Source organism: Bemisia tabaci, chromosome 6 (genome assembly GCF_918797505.1).
Source record: "Bemisia tabaci chromosome 6, PGI_BMITA_v3".
Classification (NCBI taxonomy): Eukaryota; Metazoa; Arthropoda; class Insecta; order Hemiptera; family Aleyrodidae; genus Bemisia; species Bemisia tabaci.
Window position 1 is genome coordinate 26275679 of NC_092798.1, and position 14876 is coordinate 26290554.

The window sequence follows — 14876 nt, forward strand, 5'->3', positions numbered from 1 at the left end:
CTGATTAACTTGCGTATATTTTTATCAGAGTGGCAGAATTTATTGCGCAGGTCCCTTGTGGGCAATCAGACTATTGAAATTGATAGACAAAGCTATACACAAAGAGGAATAAGGGAAAATGAAGCGATGCGATTGGTGGAAATGGGTCCTTGCCATGGCCAACGGAGGTAGACTAACTAACGGCAACTGACGAGTGACCCTTCAGTCTATCATTTGCCCTAAAAGTCTATAAGAACAACCCAACTCAACCTATGGGATTGCTCCATATATCCTTTGTCTATAGCTTTGTATATAGTTTTCAAGAGACTGGGATCTGGATCCAAGAGATTTATGTCCAGTGAATGACCCAGAAACGGAACTTTTTTACAGCGAAATAAAGTCCACGTATGACTCAGATTTAAAAAGAAAAAAAGAGGAAAAAAAGGAGGTGGTTCCACATTCTGATAAAATATTCAGAAACAAGCAACCCAGTAAAACAATGGAACTGAGCGCCGGTGTCAACAACCGTTCCAACCAAAACAAATTGACAAACGCATTGCTGGTTGCATTACTGCCCGACCACTGAGGCGTGGTTTATCCAAACGTTTTTATCTACCAAGATTAATGACGACCATCGCGTCGGTCCACTGCTTACCATAAGATCCGTGATTACCAGGGAACAGGAAAGCAAATCGAAGCTATTTTTCAGGGGGAGACGTTTTTTGCGAGATATCCATCTCGAGGAATTTCAAAACATAGCCAAGCCACGGGACCTAATTTCAGCGCGTGGTGAGGTGTTTTCCTGCCTGTGAATAATAACACCTCATTCCGTCTGGAGCACTTCGACACGCGATTGATTTTTGTGTCTTTATTGATTCGTAACCTGGCAATTTTAGAATGAGAATACCCGATCGCGCAATATCGAACGGACTGATTGGATACGATGCGTTGTTGAAATTTACGACGAGAAAACGCAAAGCAGGTGCGAGGTAAAAGTCGAACTCTCGTTTTGCAAAAACAATTAGCCGACATTTCAATCATCTGATCTGGAGGACGATAGCTGAGGGTTGAGCCGTTATTAAAAAATCACGGAGAAATGATTTTACGATATGATCAGCTCCGGACGTATTTCTTGGAGTAATTGACGGGTCCGAAACTGGATTTCGTGCCGTTTCGGATTCTTTTTTACGCTGAAACGTTCAATTGTATATGGAGCGTGTTTGATGTGAAATGCCTGAAAACTGGGCGACTGCACATTAATTCACGTCAAGATGAATCGTGGTGCGCTGAATATATATTCGGCGCTTTGGAAAGTAACCCATCCGTAACTTAGTGAAGGTATAGGCAGGAAAAAATCAATAATTATTGCAGGAGGCAATTTAACCCAATGTCCGTCTTCTGCTGATTGAAATCTCCCTTCTCCATTTGACCTCTTGGTCTTGGTTACATCACTCGGACGTCCAGCTAAACCAGCTTGAGCTAACACATCTATCATCTAAATTCGCGACTGTGTTAACTATGTTACCTTTTTCTTTTACTAACACGAATACCGGGGTAAAGATTTTATTAAAAGAGGCACTACTCTGTCAAGGATTTCAACGGGAGAAATAAGAGTACAACGGTTGATAAGATAATATCGGGCAAAAAAGCTCAAATCGCTTTCCACAGATCTCAAACACTGAAAGGGGAAAAAATGCTTGATTTAGGTAGACAATGTTTGTGAATTTGTCGCCGTGAGGAAATGTCTCCTGAATCCAGATGAAAAGATGCACTTGTTAAGAATAAAGGTACTTTTATCGAGCAGATATCTGCTTGATTCAAGCAATTCTAACCCCGATTCAAGGGAAATCTTCTTCACTGGAAAAAAAACCACATTGGATCTAGAGTCCAGACTCTTGAAAACATCGACAAGAAAAAATACTCTTGATTCGATCAGATTTAAGCTTAAGTCAATAACCAAGCCTCTTAATTTGAGCGGATTTTCTTTTGGTTTAAGCTTAAATCTGATTGAATCAAGAGTCCAGTTTCTTGTCGATGTTTTCAAGAGTCTGGACTCTAGATCCAATGTGTTTTTTTTTCCAGTTTTGATGACTGAGTCAATTCCCTTGTTTTCCCGCGTATCCGACCGCGAGGTGCATAATTTTTTCCGCGATTTCAATAAATATTCCAAGACCTAGTTAGGAAATTACGCTGCCAGAAAACCAGGTAGCGGATCGAGACCGTAGTTGAGGACGGTCAGCCCATCTTGGTGCGGGGGGGGGATCTCGGAATAGGTGCCATCCTCGGTACGCAAATTAAACACGCACGTCCGTAAAGCCGTTACCGCACGGCGGACCGCAGCACCGCATCCCGCGACGCGACGCAACGCAACGCAACGCAACGCAGCGCCGCCGTCGAGTAGGGTCCCCGGCCGCGCATCTGCAACATGTGCCCCGCGGCGCATCGACCAGCGCCCCGCCGGAATCTGCGTTCCGCCGCCCGCGTTTGCCGCGCTTCCCCGCAAAACCGCTCCTTCTTCGATCTGTGCTGAAAATCACGGCACGGATCCAAAAGAGAAAAACGATTCTAAACTTGGTACATGGTACTTGGGGAAATGGCGTACACTATTTGCGACTTGCACGGTAGACAGAGATAGGAGACCCTCCACTGGCCTCTTGGCGACAGGTGGAAACTTCTACTTTCGGGGATTCAACATTTCCTTACACTGAAAAAAATACTCTGGCCGTAAAAGCCGTACTTGTGGCGGGCAATATGGAAATCCCGTCGCGTTCCGGGCTCAGAGGCCGAAAGTTCCGGATGCAGCACCAGGAGCAGTCGAAGCTACGACTCTAGCAATCGGAACGGATGGTATGTCTATATAACCCGTAATTTTTTTTTTCAGTGTATGGATAAATATAGGGGAATATCATTCATCGTCCTTTTCTCGGTTGTTGATCTACCTACTAGGTGGATGAGCTTCGGGTGACGTCATGGACTGAACAAGTTTCCCAAACTTCAGTTTTTTTGCATAACGAAACTCCAAACACGTTGTTAACCATCTGCCTAGTAGGTAGGTCAACAGTTGAATGCCGAAGTCCCGAATGTAAAAGCTTTCACCATTACCAAGATACCAATGGAGAGTCTCTTGTCTCTGACGGTATAGGTACTCAAGCTATATCACACGCAAAATTCGATTTAGCTTCTCACGTCTCAACTCAGGGTATCCACTAAAACAGGCTGGCCAAAAGTCAGTCCTTTTACAGTACATTCCCAATTCGAAAAATTCGACGAAATTCGAGAAATTTCAAAAATTTGAATTTCCCGCTCAAACTGCGACAAAAATGAACAAAAAGTCCGGACCTTCTTGCAAAATTTCCGCACTTTTTCAGTACCTTCATTGGACGAGATTCGAAAAATTTTAAAATTTGAATTTCTCGCTCAAATTGCAACAAAAATGCCAAAAAAATGAAGATAAATCCGGACCTTCTGGCGGAAGTTCCGCATTTTTTCAGTGCTTCCGGACTGTCCTTAAAAAATCAGTACTATTTCCGGAAATTTCGGACTTGCAGACACCCTACTCGATGACCCACCAGATTCTACTACCTCCGAAAATCCGGGGATTTCGAAGACAATCGGGCAGCAGCGCGGGGAGCGGAACAAGTGTAATGACCCGGTGCCAGCCCCGAGCCCCCCGGCATATGCAGCGGAGGAGCCCGTCGCCCCCCGTCGCAGGCCCCGGCCCCGGCGAGCTCCTCACCTAGGACTCGAGTCTAGGGCCCGGTCGGCGACCATCTTTAATTCCACCGATTATCGACCGATTGCGAGCGGCTCGCCTATCTCATTTTACTGCTCATCAACGACCGCCGCTGCGGCCAGCCTGGCACGGACCGGCCTTGTCGCTCAACATCGGGCGACTAAATGTCACCGGGCTCTGAAGAAAGATTCCGCCGAGTTCCACTAGGTCTCGCTACGATTTTTCATTTGGGGGTTCGAATGAAATAGGGTAAAAACAGCGGAAGAAATGGATAAAGAGACGGGATCGACGAAAGAAAGGTATAGCGGAATGGAGAGGATGAACAAGACATGAAGCGTAACCTAGGAAACATGCAAGTACCTTCATACGATGGTAATTACAACCCTGCGATGAGGTTTCCATGATACCCTCAATTTCAGATTCCCTTAGTTCCTTTTGCTTATCTCGGACCTCAAAAATGTTGAAATCTCCTTGTACAGGGTGATCCCCGGTTAAACGGCCAGACTGCAGGAGCCGAAACACGCCCAAACCCCCTCTTAAAATTGAGATTGAGATTTTGATTTTTTTTTTTTGACAATTTATGTGAATTCAGGGCATAAAAGTACAGGAAAGTACAAAATTTCATGAGATTTGGTTCACAACCGTTGCCAAATTTCAGGAAAAACGATTTGCTTTCCGAAATTTTCTTTAGGAGGGGGCGTGGCTCCGACTGGGGGCACTTTTGGAAAACACTTTATACAACAAAAAAGTCTTACTTTGACCCATGGAACACGCTCCTGCAGTCTGGCCGTTTAACCCTGATGGATCACCCTGTGAGACGGAATGGACAGGACAGACAAGACATGAAGCATAACCTAGGAAACATGCAAGTGAAATCATACGATGGTGACTGCTTTTTATGATACCCTCAATTTCAGATTCCCTGAATTTCTTTCGCTCAGCCCTGACACCAAAAATGTTCAAATTTTCTGATATAATCTGAATTTTCTCCATCTCCGAATGAAAATTTTCTTAAACTTTTTACAAAAAAACTGTAAGAAATTTTGCGACGGGACCCGCACGTTAAATGTTACCAGGAGATTCGACTGAACGAAGTCGAATCAAATACATGCACCAGAGATTAGCTCTAGCTCGTGAATGATGGGCTATTTTTCTAACCAGGCGTTTGAGTCTCCGGCGGATTACTAACGATCAGTGAAAGGTGACAAATAAGGCAACTAATATATGATTGGAGACACCGCAACGTCGAGATTTACTTTCGGGGATCAATGCTATCTTCGCTTATTGATGACTGATGAGTTACAAATTCAACAATGTGTGCGAGAAACTTTCTCTGCGAGCGGCTCAACACGATATTCGTGAGCCATCCTTCAGCAAAGATTATTGTTGCTTACTCGCGAAATATTTTTTCCAGGAGAAACATCTTATCGTTTCCCGGACGAAGGGACGTAACTCCAGTCCAAGGTTGCAAAATTGATTCAAACGATTAACTTTTTTACAAGAATATATTTTGCAATTTTAGTCGAAAATTTTTCCATGAAATCAAAAAAAAAAATCAAGGAAATTTTCAGTTAGAAATGCCCAAAATTCTCCGGAGGGAAACGATTCACGTCGCATCCTTTAATATTGATCAGGGAAGCATGCAGCGAATATTATTTGAACTACTTATATTTTGTCTCGGTGAAGAGCGGGAAAATATGAAAATGTAACGCGAGCAGAGAAGAAGCAAGTAGAAGTTCTCTGCTTTAAGCTTTTTAAAGACATCACTGGGAAAAAAAAAAATAAAATAAAAAAAAAAAAAAAAAAAAAAAAAAAAAAAAAAAAAAAAAAAAAAAAAAAACACATTGAATCTAGAGTCTAGACTCTTGAAAACATTGACAAGAAAAAATACTCTTGATTCAATCAGATTTAAGCTTAAATCAAGAGGAAATCTGCTCAAATTAAGAGGCTTGGTTATTAATTTGAGCAAAAATCCGATTGAATCAAGAGTATTTTTTCTTGTCGATGTTTTTAAGAGTCTGGACTCAAGATCCAATGTGTTTTTTTTTTTTCCAGTGAACTTAATCCGTGCTTCTCTCGTAGTTGGCAACACTCTGAAGTTGTGTGACCCTCCCAAGGTCTTATAACAGGACGAAACTGCAGCTATGCAAACAAGCAATGCAATACCCTCGAGAGGAGCAGGTGCAAATCGGCCATTCTTCAGCCTGTCATAATTACACGATTTGAGAGTATCATCAACGGAATCCCATCAATTCTTGTCCTTGACCTTCTCGGACTCCAATACTACATGCAACATCTGAAAGTACTCGCTAACGGAATTTTCACACCAGAGATCATTTTCAAGTCAAATGAGCTTTTTACTTCTTCTTTTTAAGCATACCTAAGAATAATTGAAGATTTCTTTCTAAAAAGACACGCAGCGGGGAAAAACTTCTACTGTTAAAGAAATGGCATCAACACTCAGCCGATGAGAACAGCAATTATTATGATTCTGCATTCTGTTAACGTTTGTGAAAAAATAATAGCTACAATGAAATTAATAACAACATTTATTTTAAGAATCATGATGAAGAATTATTAAAATCTTCGCATTTACCTTGAAAAGTATGGAAAATTGCCTCTCAAATGACATTTTTTATCAAAATCACAGCGAGTTTAAAACACGAGAAGAGTGCGTCACACAGACAGATTAGGAGCAATGTAAAATTCTCACGTGAAAGACGTGCATTTTGGCGATTACTGACACCGGACGGTAATTTGAGAAGTCGAAAAAATGTTCACAAAAAGGCAAGTTTTAGACTCGTTGGGACTTGAAAGGAGGACATATGTCACGATTCTTCAACATTTAACGAGATGGTGGAAGTGCTTGACAAAAGTAAAGACAGTGTTAATGGTACTAATAAATTATACCTTCAATTTGTGCTGTTTTTTAGAAATGACATTTCAGGTGATTTATTTTCAGATTGTGTATTCGATTGAAAAGAAGCCAATACAGTCAAACCTTGACCTCATCTAATTCTTCACAAAATATGAGGAGGAAAGCTGGGCGCCCCCTCCTGCACCAAGAAGACATGGGGAGCAAGAGAGTAAACATATAGGTTGCACTTTCTGACTTATTGTTAGAGATGCAGTGAATGTGCTTGGGAGTAAAGCAGAATATCATACTGCAAATAACTGAGAGACTATGAGACCCGAGAGAGATGAGAACGGTATTTCGAACCCTCCACGATATCAACAGATCGTTAAAATTGATAATATGTATGAGTGATGTCAGTGATGCCGATGGTTCAATAATACCTGGCAACCCGGATTGAGACGTTGAGAAAAGTGAGAGTCAGCGGTGCTCCGAAGGGGCTGCTATTAACTGTGCGCATCTGCTTCTACGGTGGTTGTTTCATAATTTTGAATCACGATGAATTTTAAAGTCCTCTATTTTTCTCGGCCGAGCATTATCATTTATCGTACGTCTGAATCACATACTCGCCCACTCTATGACTCCATCATTTCAAATGTCCCGTATTTTCCATTCGTCTCGATGTGCACTGAGAAAAAACTATGGTTTATAAACCTATTAGAGGTAAATATGGAACACCTATAATAGTCGTAAATAAACTACTGATTCTCGGTCTGTGAACCATACTAAGGTCTCTGTACCTAATTAAGGTACAGAGACCATAACTAAGGTATATGTGCTATTATTACATGTAGAGGTACTACTATTAGTGGTGTTCCATATTTACCACTAATAGGTTTATAAGCCATAGTTTTTTCTCAGTGTGGACTGTCATCGTTGCCACATACCATGCGCAATCAGCATATTCGCTTATGATAATGCGTGCTTTCGAGGAAATGCAAGGGAAGTCCCTCACGTGGTAACACTGTGTAGACTGCCGTGACGGCGAAAAGAGCAGTAAGTGCTTGCTGGAATGAACTTCGAAACACATAGAAGCATGTGCTGACCATGGCTCATTCAGAAATGTACTTACTGCTCACTTCGCTGTCACGGCAGTAGAGCTATCTTCTGATTGCCGAGTAAGTCAACAATCCTCTGGTGCCAGTTTTATTCGACAAGAATCACTGTTAAAAATCCCGGCGCGAAATTCACGCTTACTCAGTTGCTATTTTGACCACCTACTACTCTGAGGGCATGGATCCGGCGCGAATTTCGAGCTCTGGCGGGAGTGAAAATCTGACAGGCAAACGTAAAAGGGAACTGCCGCAGCATGGATTCGAACTCGAGTGGCGGCGGTGATAAAAGAGAGTGCGCTACCATTTTACCATTCAGCGCTCGTACCAGGAGGCCCTGAATTCACGCTACTTGAGGTACCTCAACTAATTCGTCCGTCGTTGGTGATATTTACGCTCTGATCTATTCACTCAGAGTACGGCGCGAAATTCGCGCTGGATTTTTTTTTTTTTTCACGCCGGCTATTCACTCAGAGTAAATCATTGATGTTTAACAGTGAAGACATAAAAATAATTGATGAAGTTCTTGGATGTGTCAGCAATTTGCGATTTAAGTCCTCGTTCCTTTGTAAAATTTTGAAAAAAAACAATAGTGCCACCGGATTTCTCTGGAATCAACTCTAAAGCTCAAAAAAGCTCTCAAAATTGAGACTGTAATGGAGGGGGTATTCCATGCTACCCAGAGAGTCCACCTCTATGTATATCAAAACAAACTCTCAATGTAAAGATAAGGACTGCTTTATTTGGGGACTCTAGAACTGAAAACTTGGCAACCCTGCTAAAGTATTTGCTCCCTTTCTTTGCAGAGGAGTTTGATCTGGAGAGTTTGACTAAATATACAGGTGGACTTTCAGGTAGCGAGGGATATCTACTCCAATACAGCCTCATCTTCGAGAGCTTTTTTTGAGATTTGGAGTTGATTTCAGAGGAAACCAGCGGGGCCGTCGTGTTTCTCGCGAAATTTTACGATAGTAAGAGTACTTAAATCGCCGATTCCTCACGCATGCAAGAGTTCCATGGGGAATGTACCTCTGAGCGAGACTTGCGGCAATCTACCTCCGTAATACAAGTTTTGCAAAAAAAAAAAAAACCCGGCAAAAGAAGGCGAAACCAAATCTGGCAACAATTACGCAACAGTCTGACCATCCGCGGCGGGGCGACGCTACCGTATGTTGATACAGGAATTATAAAAGGGCACCATGACTACTATGAGATAATCTTGGACGCTCTTGTGACTGTGAGTAGCAGGGAATCCGAGACCCAGCGGCCCAACTGAAGGGCCTCTCCACTCTTCCCATTCAAGCGCCATCCATCGAGAGGAAAGTCACGAAAATCAAACATCCAACATCTAACGAGACGATCTTGATTGATGCTTCAACGCGGATGATCTGAAGGTAATCGATTCCTCACACCAACACACACGCACTCGCACACTCACACACGCACGACTACGCCCACGCCATCACGCATTTCAATCGTGCGCATGGAGAGAGTCTTGGCGGTATGCGCATACGTTCTGTTAGTTGCCGAGTAGTTTGGAAATTTACAATCGGGCTGCGCGCACAAGAGCGAAAGAAACGATGTTTATGGAATGAAACGGCAATAGTGGACGTGCAATTTGAGTTCTTCGTGTCGACGGCGCTAAATTCCTGCCGCCGCGGGCGAAACCAGAATTTTTTGTCGGAAGTCCGCGCATTCGGCAGTGAAAGAATGAGAAGAAAACAAAGATGAAGATAAATTCAAATTCGCCAAGTTGACAAGCACAGGTAGGAGAGATGGGGTGTCGGAGGCGTCGGAATGGCTTACGTAACTGATACTTTTGACTTGCCATGCCGTTGCAAATGGAGAACTGTCTCATTGGATTTTTACAAAGGTGGTGGAAAGTGCCTGTTTTGGATTATGCATGAACAAATCCTGAGCTTTTCATATGTTATTGATTTATATGAATTCATAGATTATTCACTCCACATGTTGCATTCGTACTAGCTGATTCCAACATTTTCCCTTTATTTTATCAAAGATACCCCCCGCCTTAAATGATAAATGCATGCATTCTAAAGTCATAAATCTCAATCGACTTGTGCGAAAAAGTTTGATGCATATTGTATGTTTTCTGAAGTGCAGCATGTTGCCTTGCTGCAGTTTGTTTTGCCTTGGAACACTGATTGGCAAAATCAATATCTTCAGTCAACTTCTGACTGATTTATGGAATTTCATAAATGAGAATTATCCTATACTTCTAACGTCGTGAACTACTGAAGCTCCTGAGTTATGATAAAACTATTCGACACAAATTCTAAAAATCTGTGTTTGACATCGGACGTTGTTGTACAAGTTGATTCAATTGTAAACAATGAGTTTAAATAATAATCCGAAACGACCGAAACTTACATGTTACATTAACTCCAACTATTCGTATTTATGCCGATATCTGACAAGAATGGATAATGACTGTATTAATAGGAGACTTCTGTGAGGAATTCCTCGGAGAGAGAGAAAAGGGAAAAACTATAAAGTCTGATTCAGCATTCAAGTATTTATTAGTTCTTCGGATACAAGTGCAAATGGAAACCAAGCAACCTGTTTTTCTTTTTTTGTTTTGTTTTTATGCTTCTCACAAGATGATTGAAGTGCAATACAATGTTAAAACGTCGATCTTTATAGCGTTCATAAGTCCTTTACAATGATTTGAGTGAGGCTCATCATACATCAAAGATAACCACAAGATCGCCCGGTATTAATGACGGTAGGGAATTGGTGAAAAATTCGCCATCAAGCGAAATTCCAAGCCACGGTGTCGTAAATTTTGTCGAACCGGTTTTCAAAAGGAAAATTCGTCCTCTTAACCTACTGAAAATTCATAAATCGGAGGGGATATCATATTATGCTCCTCCTTGTTGACGGACACGTGTGCGCTAGCGATCAGATAAATGTTGCATTATGGGCTAAAAAATCATCAAATTACGTAAGCCTGTACAAAAAATCATTCAGGTCTATAGAAAACATCAGAGTCGTGAGTTGGGCGGCCACCATAAATTTTCCAAATGTGTTTAGTTCTGGTTTTGTCTCAATCCTTAATCGTGCCAATTCTGGTTTATTCTTTTAATTTATTTCACTTTCATTTCGCACATTATATACACCTCTTAGACCTCTATTTCTTTCATCGTGTTCTGCCTTGTATGAGAGGGGCACACCACATTTTACATAGAGAGCATCATGGCTCAGCTTTCCCTTGATTATTACCGATGGGGTGTCATCCTATTACTTTTAGTCATTGAGTAACTGAAGATTTTTCTTAGATTTTATTGACCATTCCATGAGCTCTATTATTCTATTCCAAGTTTTCCAGGTTCTTCAATACTATCGATCCCTTCCTTTTAAAACCATCCTTTATCTCTAACACATGGCAGTCTCATCATAAATCATGTTTACATAGTTTTTTTCTGCACTGCTTCCTTTCTTTCAAGATCAAAACCAGCGAAAGGATGCGCTGCTGTTGCTGAAAATGATGGGGAAGAAAGAGGTTGGTATCTAATTTGAAGAGCGTCACGGAACAGCGGGCAGATTGTTGAAATTGATAGACAAGGGAGACATAGTAGGGAGTATGGAGCGATCCTATTGGAGGAAGTGGGTAGTTCAAATGGACGAAGACAGACCCACGAGAGAGTTAGTTCACTCCATTAAAACCTATCTTGGTCTATAAGAACGACCCATTTCAACTAATACGATCCCTTCATACTCTTTAGTTCTTCTTAGTCTATCGCTTTGTCTATCAATTTCAACACTCGGCTCGTAGGTATACTTATAATCGAAAAAAACATATAATACCTCATACGACTCCCCTTGGACTCCAAGATTATTCCCAAAGCATTACGTCTGTGGATCGAAAATTGAGGGAGATAAAAAAGGCAAAATATTTATCTCTTGTGATGTCTAATGATCCGCGCAGACCGAGTTTTTGTGGCAGTTTTCAGTCTCGCAGAATAAATGTTTCGACACCGTCCATTTTATTGTCTTGTATAAGAGACACTCTTAATCGGGAGGGTTATGAATATGTCTTCTAAAGCCGTTAACATTCAATTAACCTATTGGTTGAGGTGCCAAATGCTAAATATTTTGGCCCTCAACAATCATGCGAAGGCAAATTGCGGCCATACACACTACGTGCCACCAATTCAAAGTATTTTTGTTGTTTTTTTTTTCGTTTTGTTTTTGTTTCGTACACTTCTTGCTTGTTCGTATCTCAGACAGCTGCCAAAGTGACGTACCGAGTCGAGACAGGACGCGTTCGAGATTACACTGACAATGAGCAATTTTTTTTCGACCACCCAATTTACGCTTTGAAGCAGCGTAAGAGTAAGAAACGACTTGCCGGTTCCTCGTGACATTCGATTTAACCTCTATGATTGCTCCGCTTTCTTCCCAATCTCAGTCGTTTATTTCATTTCAAAGGGCAAAAATGTAATTCTCATAATTTTTTCAATGAGAGCCTTTTTGTATTGATGATATCAAGGATTTTTTAACCCAACTTCTTGTCTCTTCTCTCTCTTCCCATCGTTTTTAATGCAGGATACTTACGTAAGATTCGGTGGTTTCGGCGCGTTTAATTCGGAATCTAATCGAAATCTATGGGTCGGAATGAGAGGGAAGATAAAAGGTTAATAGAGGCCGTCCAAAATTTACGTTATTATCGTATATTTTTAATAGTTACGTCCTTGGAAGTTGACATTTTAAACACCCCTCCACCAACCATCTCGTGTGTAACGCATCTATCACGCATGTCTGCATCACTCGCCCGTAAAAAAATTGGCATTTTTGTTGATATTTATTGTAAAACCATGACATTTCCATAAATTTAACGATTTGCACCAAATTTAGTACTTGCAATGCAGAATTCGAAGATGAAAAAAACATTCCGCCTCTCCAGCCCTCATTAGGTAAATTTTTCCATTCGGAAGCATTGAAAAATGCAGACTGAACTCAGCGATTCACTTTTGACTAATTTTTTTCATACTTTCCTACCTTTTCCTTTCGCACGGTAGCATTCATAAAGGTCGGCCGAGATTCTGTGAAAGTAAACTGACTTTCGCCGCGGACACTCACTTGTGCTGCCTTATGGAAAAACGCCGTATAACCCATTAGGGGTCGCCAAATTTCCTTAGACAAATCACGAATTTACAAGCAAATTTTTTAATATTTCTCTTCGGATTTTTCAGAGGATTTCATTCGTAATTTGACCTGAAAAATATTCATAACTTCTCCAAAATAAATATTTCCTGAAGGAAGATTTGGCAACATTCGAATGCTCATACGGCGTTCTTACTCAGCACGGCAGTATGATCCGGTGCAGAGCACACGATCTGTAAAAATTAATTATTCCCTCATGCTAGGGCCGCATGTCAGCGTCAGCTAGCCAAGAAGCCGAGCGCATCTCTGAGGAGAACAGGAGCATAAAATATTTGTCCAGTCCGACTTAACGACGAAATATAAATAAACTTTACGAAACTGCTTTAATAAGCTCCCCGAGTATTTACGGTGATGAAACGCTCGGGTATTTTTCACATTTGAGCGTGTTGCAATCGGTGCAACCTGCAGCCGTATCGCGGCTTAGCGAAGAAGCTGCGGTGTTGCCACTTGACTAACTTGATTTTTTTTCCGCGATTTCACAGTAATCTCACCGTTTGAATATCAATATCTAATGAACTTAATCGATACGTAGTACTTGCTTCGAAGAGTGAGATTAGGTGAGGTAGGTTGCAACGCTGACATGGGCATAACCCGTTCGGCATTAAATCGAGAAGTAATTGAAAGTTAATAACAGGTCACATGACAGTTCAATTTGCACTACACTTTGCTTCGGGGAACATTGACGCAGGTTCAATTCACTCCAACACTCCGTAGTAAAACGAACCTTGATCACTTTCGGGTCATTTTTCTTATATCACTCTTCAGCACTGAACGAAGACGACGAGAGAAGAGAAAAATGAAAATCGCGGGGTAATTCATTCATTACTACACTCTAGAAATGTTCGAAATTGTCCGAATGCACTGGAAAAAAAACACATTGGTTCTAGAGCCCAGACTCTTGAAAACATTGACAAGAAAAAAGACTCTTGATTCAATCAGATTTAAGCTTAAATCAAAAGGAAATCCGCTCAAATTAAGAGGCTTGGTTCTTCAAGAGTATTTTTTCTTGTCGATGTTTTTAAGAGTCTGGACTCTAGATCCAATGTGTTTTTTTTCCCAGTGTTTGCCAGAAAAGCTGAAAATGAGAAATTTCGTAGCAATTTCACTACTCTTGGCCAATTAATACTCATACGAATCAAAAATCTATCAAAAAACCCGTTCCGTCAGATTACTCAATTGACTTTAGAGGTTATGTTCATGTTTTGAACCAATCGATATCGATATCGATACAATCTCACCAGTTTGATGTATCGAATACGATCTATTAGTTTCATCTACATCCAAAAAAACTAGATTTTTGAAAGGCTGGCAGCCATGCTACGTGAAGAAGATACGTTTTTCGAGGCGACGAAGTCGCAGGATCGTAAGGCCGCACTTTCGTCAGCCGACGAGCGTTCGCGACCCGGTGCAGTTCACGTAGTTTAATTTACGGCCCGCGCTCGCTGCCAACTCGCAAGTTAAAGCTCCCGACTCTCACCGACCAACCACAGTCGGCCAGCAACCATCGCTCGACATGGCAACCGGTGCTGCGTAAACTGTCGATAGGATCACTTTATTTGTAATGACTATCATGTTCCGCGCGGTGCGTTTTATGGGCGTTCAACGCGTGTTCGCGCGCGGATCCGAACGCCGAAACCGCCCGCGCCTTATGTAAATATGTAAATACGCCAAACGCTTCCTATTTCCTCGCTCTTCGGCTTCGGGTCGAGCCCCGTCCGTCCTGGCGTCCGGAGAGGCGCGAGGAATTAAAAAATTAGCCGCCGTGACGTAACGGATTTTAGCAGTGAACTTAACTTTCCAATGCCGCTATTGAGGAATCAGCCTCATTTGCATTGCTGTTGTAAGGTGCATCTTCTGCTTGCACTGGAAAAAAAGTCGCTTGAATCCACAGTCCGGATCAGTGCTCCCATTCAATGTCCGTCAAAAGTTCCGGAATTCGGAACTTTTTCATTCCGATTTCTCCCACTCCATAACCGTCAAACGTCCCCGGATTCCTTGAATATTTTTCCAA

At 41.7% G+C, this 14876-nt stretch overlaps 1 protein-coding gene across 3 annotated transcripts in view; it reads right to left on the reverse strand.

The window, feature by feature from the left end:
- Positions 1 to 14876, reverse strand: part of nahoda (DOMON-like domain-containing protein nahoda) — a 227680-nt gene that overhangs the window by 147689 nt on the left and 65115 nt on the right. The window lies entirely within an intron of this gene.